This window comes from Opisthocomus hoazin, unplaced genomic scaffold (assembly GCF_030867145.1).
Source record: "Opisthocomus hoazin isolate bOpiHoa1 unplaced genomic scaffold, bOpiHoa1.hap1 HAP1_SCAFFOLD_259, whole genome shotgun sequence".
NCBI lineage: Eukaryota > Metazoa > Chordata > Aves > Opisthocomiformes > Opisthocomidae > Opisthocomus > Opisthocomus hoazin.
The window spans coordinates 27,501-35,000 of NW_027448726.1; positions in this window are offsets into that span (position 1 = coordinate 27,501).

Here is a 7,500-nt window from a genome sequence, read left to right on the forward strand (position 1 = left end):
AGCGGCTTCGCGCGGCTTCTGGCAGTCGGAAGCGCCGTGAGCGATAGGTAGGAGGCAGAACGGCCACGGCCAGGGCCGCCGGGCAACGCCCGAGTCTGCCGGCTGAGCCGCGGGTGACAAGCGTTCGAGTGCCGGCGACCGCCGCCGGTCTCGGCCCGGCCCTGGAGAAACCCCTCTTGGAGCCTTCGCTCCAGTCGGCAACGGCCACCGGAGCCTGCGGGCAAGCAGCGGCTTCGCGCGGCTTCTGGCAGTCGGAAGCGCCGTGCGCGATAGGTAGGAGGCAGAACGGCCACGGCCAGGGCCGCCGGGCAACGCCCGAGTCTGCCGGCTGAGCCGCGGGTGACAAGCGTTCGAGTGCCGGCGACCGCCGCCCGTCTCGGCCCGGCCCTGGAGAAACCCCTCTTGGAGCCCTCGCTCCAGTCGGCAACGGCCACCGGAGCCTGCGGGCAAGCAGCGGCTTCGCGCGGCTTCTGGCAGTCGGAAGCGCCGTGAGCGATAGGTAGGAGGCAGAACGGCCACGGCCAGGGCCGCCGGGCAACGCCCGAGTCTGCCGGCTGAGCCGCGGGTGACAAGCGTTCGAGTGCCGGCGACCGCCGCCGGTCTCGGCCCGGCCCTGGAGAAACCCCTCTTGGAGCCTTCGCTCCAGTGGGCAACGGCCACCGGAGCCTGCGGGCAAGCAGCGGCTTCGCGCGGCTTCTGGCAGTCGGAAGCGCCGTGCGCGATAGGTAGGAGGCAGAACGGCCACGGCCAGGGCCGCCGGGCAACGCCCGAGTCTGCCGGCTGAGCCGCGGGTGACAAGCGTTCGAGTGCCGGCGACCGCCGCCCGTCTCGGCCCGGCCCTGGAGAAACCCCTCTTGGAGCCCTCGCTCCAGTCGGCAACGGCCACCGGAGCCTGCGGGCAAGCAGCGGCTTCGCGCGGCTTCTGGCAGTCGGAAGCGCCGTGCGCGATAGGTAGGAGGCAGAACGGCCACGGCCAGGGCCGCCGGGCAACGCCCGAGTCTGCCGGCTGAGCCGCGGGTGACAAGCGTTCGAGTGCCGGCGACCGCCGCCGGTCTCGGCCCGGCCCTGGAGAAACCCCTCTTGGAGCCCTCGCTCCAGTCGGCAACGGCCACCGGAGCCTGCGGGCAAGCAGCGGCTTCGCACGGCTTCTGGCAGTCGGAAGCGCCGTGCGCGACAGGTAGGAGGCAGAACGGCCACGGCCAGGGCCGCCGGGCAACGCCCGAGTCTGCCGGCTGAGCCGCGGGTGACAAGCGTTCGAGTGCCGGCGACCGCCGCCCGTCTCGGCCCGGCTCTGGAGAAACCCCTCTTGGAGCCCTCGCTCCAGTCGGCAACGGCCACCGGAGCCTGCGGGCAAGCAGCGGCTTCGCGCGGCTTCTGGCAGTCGGAAGCGCCGTGCGCGATAGGTAGGAGGCAGAACGGCCACGGCCATGGCCGCCGTGCAACGCCCGAGTCTGCCGGCTGAACCGCGAGTAGCTGCAGCGGTTCGATGGCGCTGGTCCGCGAGCGCCAGCCCTCTGCCCTAGTATACGGACAGCGAGGTCCCCGGCCCCGGCGGGCTCGAAGAGAACCGTCTTCCCCCAGCGGGGAGGCGCGCGAGCGCCGCCGACTCTTACCATGACGTAACTGGAGGCAGCGCAAAGCAGCGACCCCTTCGGCAGCTCCGAAGAAGAACCGGGCAAGACGTCTACCTGCCAGAACCGCGGTGGAGCCAAAGTCCCGCCGGAGCGAGGTAGACGAGGCATCCCTTTCCGCCGGCAGCTCCGGCGGCCACATCGGGCACACCGGACCCGGCGGACGGTAAAACGGGTAGACCTGGCCTCCCTGCCGGCAGAACGGGTAGACGAGGCCTCCCTGCCTGGAACCGGGTAGACCTGGCATCCCTGCCGGAAGCGGGTAGACCTGGCATCCCTGCCGGTAAAACGGGTAGACCTGGCCTCCCTGCCGGCAGAACGGGTAGACGAGGCCTCCCTGCCTGGAACCGGGTAGACCTGGCATCCCTGCCGGAAGCGGGTAGACCTGGCATCCCTGCCGGTAAAACGGGTAGACCTGGCCTCCCTGCCGGCAGAACGGGTAGACGAGGCCTCCCTGCCTGGAACCGGGTAGACCTGGCATCCCTGCCGGAAGCGGGTAGACCTGGCATCCCTGCCGGCAAAACGGGTAGACCTGGTCTCCCTGCCGCCAAAACGGGTAGACCTGGCCTCCCTGCAGGTAAAACGGGTAGACCTGGCCTCCCTGCCGGCAGAACGGGTAGACCTGGCCTCCCTGCCGCCACAACGGGTAGACCTGGCATCCCTGCCGGCAAAACGGGTAGACCTGGTCTCCCTGCCGGTAAAACGGGTAGACCTGTTCTCCCTGCAGGTAAAACGGGTAGACCTGGCCTCCCTGCCGGTAAAACGGGTAGACCTGGCCTCCCTGCCGGCAGAACGGGTAGACCTGGCATCCCTGCCGGCAAAACGGGTAGACCTGGTCTCCCTGCCGGTAAAACGGGTAGACCTGGTCTCCCTGCAGGTAAAACGGGTAGACCTGTTATCCCTGCTGGCAAAACGGGTAGACCTGGTCTCCCTGCAGCCAGAACGGGTAGACCTGGCATCCCTGCCGGCAAAACGGGTAGACCTGGTCTCCCTGCCGGCAAAAAGGGTAGACCTGTTCTCCCTGCCGCCAGAACGGGTAGACCTGGCCTCCCTGCCGGTAAAACGGGTAGACCTGGTCTCCGTGCAGGTAAAACGGGTAGACCTGGCATCCCTGCCGGCAGAACGGGTAGACCTGGTCTCCCTGCCGGTAAAACGGGTAGACCAGGCCTCCCTGCAGGTAAAACGGGTAGACCTGTTATCCCTGCCGGCAAAACGGGTAGACCTGGCATCCCTGCCGGCAAAACGGGTAGACCTGGTCTCCCTGCCGGTAAATGGGTAGACCTGGTCTCCCTGCCGCTAGAACGGGTAGACCTGGCCTCCCTGCCGGCAGAACGGGTAGACCTGGCCTCCCTGCCGGTAAAACGGGTAGACCTGGCATCCCTGCAGGTAAAACGGGTAGACCTGGCATCCCTGCCGGCAAAACGGGTAGACCTGGTCTCCCTGCCGGTAAAACGGGTAGACCTGTTCTCCCTGCCGGTAAAACGGGTAGACCTGTTCTCCCTGACGCCAGAACGGGTAGACCTGGCATCCCTGCCGGCAAAACGGGTAGACCTGGTCTCCCTGCCGGCAAAAAGGGTAGACCTGTTCTCCCTGCCGCCAGAACGGGTAGACCTGGCCTCCCTGCCGGTAAAACGGGTAGACCTGGTCTCCGTGCAGGTAAAACGGGTAGACCTGGCATCCCTGCCGGCAGAACGGGTAGACCTGGTCTCCCTGCCGCCAGAACGGGTAGACCTGGCATCCCTGCCGGCAAAACGGGTAGACCTGGTCTCCCTGCCGGTAAAACGGGTAGACCTGGCCTCCCTGCAGGTAAAACGGGTAGACCTGTTATCCCTGCCGGCAAAACGGGTAGACCTGGCATCCCTGCCGGCAAAACGGGTAGACCTGGTCTCCCTGCCGGTAAATGGGTAGACCTGGTCTCCCTGCCGCTAGAACGGGTAGACCTGGCCTCCCTGCCGGCAGAACGGGTAGACCTGGCCTCCCTGCCGGTAAAACGGGTAGACCTGGCATCCCTGCAGGTAAAACGGGTAGACCTGGCATCCCTGCCGGCAAAACGGGTAGACCTGGTCTCCCTGCCGGTAAAACGGGTAGACCTGTTCTCCCTGCAGGTAAAACGGGTAGACCTGTTCTCCCTGCCGCCAGAACGGGTAGACCTGGCATCCCTGCCGGCAAAACGGGTAGACCTGGTCTCCCTGCCGGTAAATGGGTAGACCTGGTCTCCCTGCAGGTAAATCGGGTAGACCTGTTATCCCTGCCGGCAAAACGGGTAGACCTGGTCTCCCTGCAGCCAGAACGGGTAGACCTGTTCTCCCTGCCGGCAAAACGGGTAGACCTGGTCTCCCTGCCGGCAAAAAGGGTAGACCTGTTCTCCCTGCCGCCAGAACGGGTAGACCTGGTCTCCCTGCCGGTAAATGGGTAGACCTGGTCTCCCTGCCGGCAATATGGGTAGACCTGGCCTCCCTGCCGCTAGAACGGGTAGACCTGGCATCCCTGCCGGTAAAACGGGTAGACCTGGCCTCCCTGCCGGCAGAAGGGGTAGACCTGGCCTCCCTGCCGGTAAAACGGGTAGACCTGGCATCCCTGCCGGCAGAAGGGGTAGACCTGGCCTCCCTGCCGGCAGAAGGGGTAGACCTGTCCTCCCTGCGGACAGAGCGGGTCGCCCGTGCTGGAGGCCCGTATGCAGGGGTGCCTGCACGGGGTGGGAAGGGCCGGCGGCGGGCTGCCTGTGCTCTCTCACCTGGGGCGGCGGTGGGGGGGGTTGCGGGGGGTGGCTGGGGGCGGCAGGCCGGCCCTGCCGGAGGCCCGTATGCAGGGGTGCCTGCACGGGGTGGGAAGGGCCGGCGGCGGGCTGCCTGTGCTGTCTCAGTCGGGGCGGCGGTGGGGGGGCTTGCGGGGGGTGGCTGGGGGCGGCAGGCCGGCCCTGCCGGAGGCCCGTATGCAGGGGTGCCTGCACGGGGTGGGTGGGCCTGCGGCGGGCTGCCTGTGCTCTCTCAGCCGGGGCGGCGGTGGGGGGGGCTTGCGGGGGGTGGCTGGGGTCGGCAGGCCGGCCCTGCCGGAGGCCCGTATGCAGGGGTGCCTGCACGGGGTGGGAAGGGCCGGCGGCGGGCTGCCTGTGCTCTCTCAGCCGGGGCGGCGGTGGGGGGGGTTGCGGGGGGTGGCTGTGGGCGGCAGGCCGGCCCTGCCGGAGGCCCGTATGCAGGGGTGCCTGCACGGGGTGGGAAGGGCCGGCGGCGGGCTGCCTGTGCTGTCTCAGCCGGGGCGGCGGTGGAGGGGCCTGTGGCGGGTGGCTGGGGGCGGCAGGCCGGCCCTGCCGGAGGCCCGTATGCAGGGGTGCCTGCACGGGGTGGGAAGGGCCGGCGGCGGGCTGCCTGTGCTCTCTCAGCCGGGGCGGCGGTGGGGGGGCTTGCGGGGGGTGGCTGGGGTCGGCAGGCCGGCCCTGCCGGAGGCCCGTATGCAGGGGTGCCTGCACGGGGTGGGAAGGGCCGGCGGCGGGCTGCCTGTGCTGTCTCAGCCGGGGCGGCGGTGGGGGGGCTTGTGGGGGGTGGCTGGGGTCGGCAGGCCGGCCCTGCCGGAGGCCCGTATGCAGGGGTGCCTGCACGGGGTGGGTGGGCCTGCGGCGGGCTGCCTGTGCTCTCTGAGCCGGGGCGGCGGTGGGGGGGCTTGTGGGGGGTGGCTGGGGGCGGCAGGCCGGCCCTGCCGGAGGCCCGTATGCAGGGGTGCCTGCACGGGGTGGGAAGGGGCGGCGGCGGGGTGCCTGTGCTCTCTCAGCCGGGGCGGCGGTGGGGGGGCTTGCGGGGGTTGTCTGGGGGCGGCAGGCCGGTCCTGCCGGAGGCCCGTATGCAGGGGTGCCTGCACGGGGTGGGAAGGGGCGGCGGCGGGCTGCCTGTGCTGTCTCAGCCGGGGCGGCGGTGGGGGGGCTTGCGGGGGGTGGCTGGGGTCGGCAGGCCGGCCCTGCCGGAGGCCCGTATGCAGGGGTGCCTGCACGGGGTAGGAAGGGCCGGCGGCGGGCTGCCTGTGCTGTCTCAGCCGGGGCGGCGGTGGGGGGGCTTGTGGGGTGTGGCTGGGGGCGGCAGGCCGGCCCTGCCGGAGGCCCGTATGCAGGGGTGCCTGCACGGGGTGGGAAGGGCCGGCGGCGGGCTGCCTGTGCTGTCTCAGCCGGGGCGGCGGTGGAGGGGCCTGTGGCGGGTGGCTGGGGGCGGCAGGCCGGCCCTGCCGGAGGCCCGTATGCAGGGGTGCCTGCACGGGGTGGGAAGGGCCGGCGGCGGGCTGCCTGTGCTCTCTCAGCCGGGGCGGCGGTGGGGGGGCTTGCGGGGGGTGGCTGGGGTCGGCAGGCCGGCCCTGCCGGAGGCCCGTATGCGGGGGTGCCTGCACGGGGTGGGTGGGCCTGCGGCGGGCTGCCTGTGCTCTCTGAGCCGGGGCGGCGGTGGGGGGGGCTTGCGGGGGGTGGCTGGGGTCGGCAGGCCGGCCCTGCCGGAGGCCCGTATGCAGGGGTGCCTGCACGGGGTGGGAAGGGCCGGCGGCGGGCTGCCTGTGATCTCTCAGCCGGGGCGGCGGTGGGGGGGGTTGCGGGGGGTGGCTGGGGGCGGCAGGCCGGCCCTGCCGGAGGCCCGTATGCAGGGGTGCCTGCACGGGGTGGGAAGGGCCGGCGGCGGGCTGCCTGTGCTGTCTCAGTCGGGGCGGCGGTGGGGGGGCTTGCGGGGGGTGGCTGGGGGCGGCAGGCCGGCCCTGCCGGAGGCCCGTATGCAGGGGTGCCTGCACGGGGTGGGTGGGCCTGCGGCGGGCTGCCTGTGCTCTCTCAGCCGGGGCGGCGGTGGGGGGGGCTTGCGGGGGGTGGCTGGGGTCGGCAGGCCGGCCCTGCCGGAGGCCCGTATGCAGGGGTGCCTGCACGGGGTGGGAAGGGCCGGCGGCGGGCTGCCTGTGATCTCTCAGCCGGGGCGGCGGTGGGGGGGGTTGCGGGGGGTGGCTGGGGGCGGCAGGCCGGCCCTGCCGGAGGCCCGTTTGCAGGGGTGCCTGCACGGGGGTGGGTTGGGGGGGGCGGCGGGAATTTTTTGGTTTTTGTTGCTTTTTTATTTCTTTTTCCGCTTTTGAAACAGAGACGCCGCCCCGTCCTCGGGCGTTTCAGCCGAGCTGATGGAAAGCGGCGCCCCTTCCCGTCGCTTGCGGGGGGGGGTGGTGCAGGAGGGGGGAGGCGGCGCGCGCCTGAAATTCCCCTCGCCACCCCCCGTTTCCGAGACTTCGCCGTATCTAGTGGAAGGCGCTAAGCTTGGCCGGACTGTCTCGCTGAAGGCTTTCTTACTCTGCATCGGTTCTGACGGTGGGCGAGAAAAAAAAACAAAACCAAAGCAGAGCAGGGAAACAGTTACAAAAAGTTCTTGAGAGCCAGCACCGGCCCGCCCATCGGCAGACGGAGCGGCGCCCGGGGTCAACGAGTGCCACCCTGCTGCTTAGCAACCGGAACCCGAGCCGGCCCGCCCCGCCCACCCGCCGGCAAGGGGCGGGCGCTTCCCCGCGGCAGAAGGGGGAGACAGAGACTGAGAGACGGGGTCGAGGAGCAGGCGGGGAGCCTTGCGCTGAGGTAGGCTGGGGACGGGGCCTCTTTTCCGAGAAGATTGAGGTTTGAGTCGGGGGGGGGGGGGGGGGGGGCGGCGGCAGGGGCTGCTTGTGCGCTCTCGGCCGGTGCGGCGGTGGGGGGGTGGCGGGGTGGGGGGGGGCAGCGGAGCGGCCGTGCCGGAGGCCCGTATGCAGGGGTGCCCGCACCGGGGGGGGGGTGGGGGGGGGCGGCGGCAGGGGCTGCTTGTGCGCTCTCGGCCGGGGCGGCGGTGGGGGGGGGGGCTTGCGGGTGGGGGTGCGGCGGCCGGGCTGCCGTGCCGGA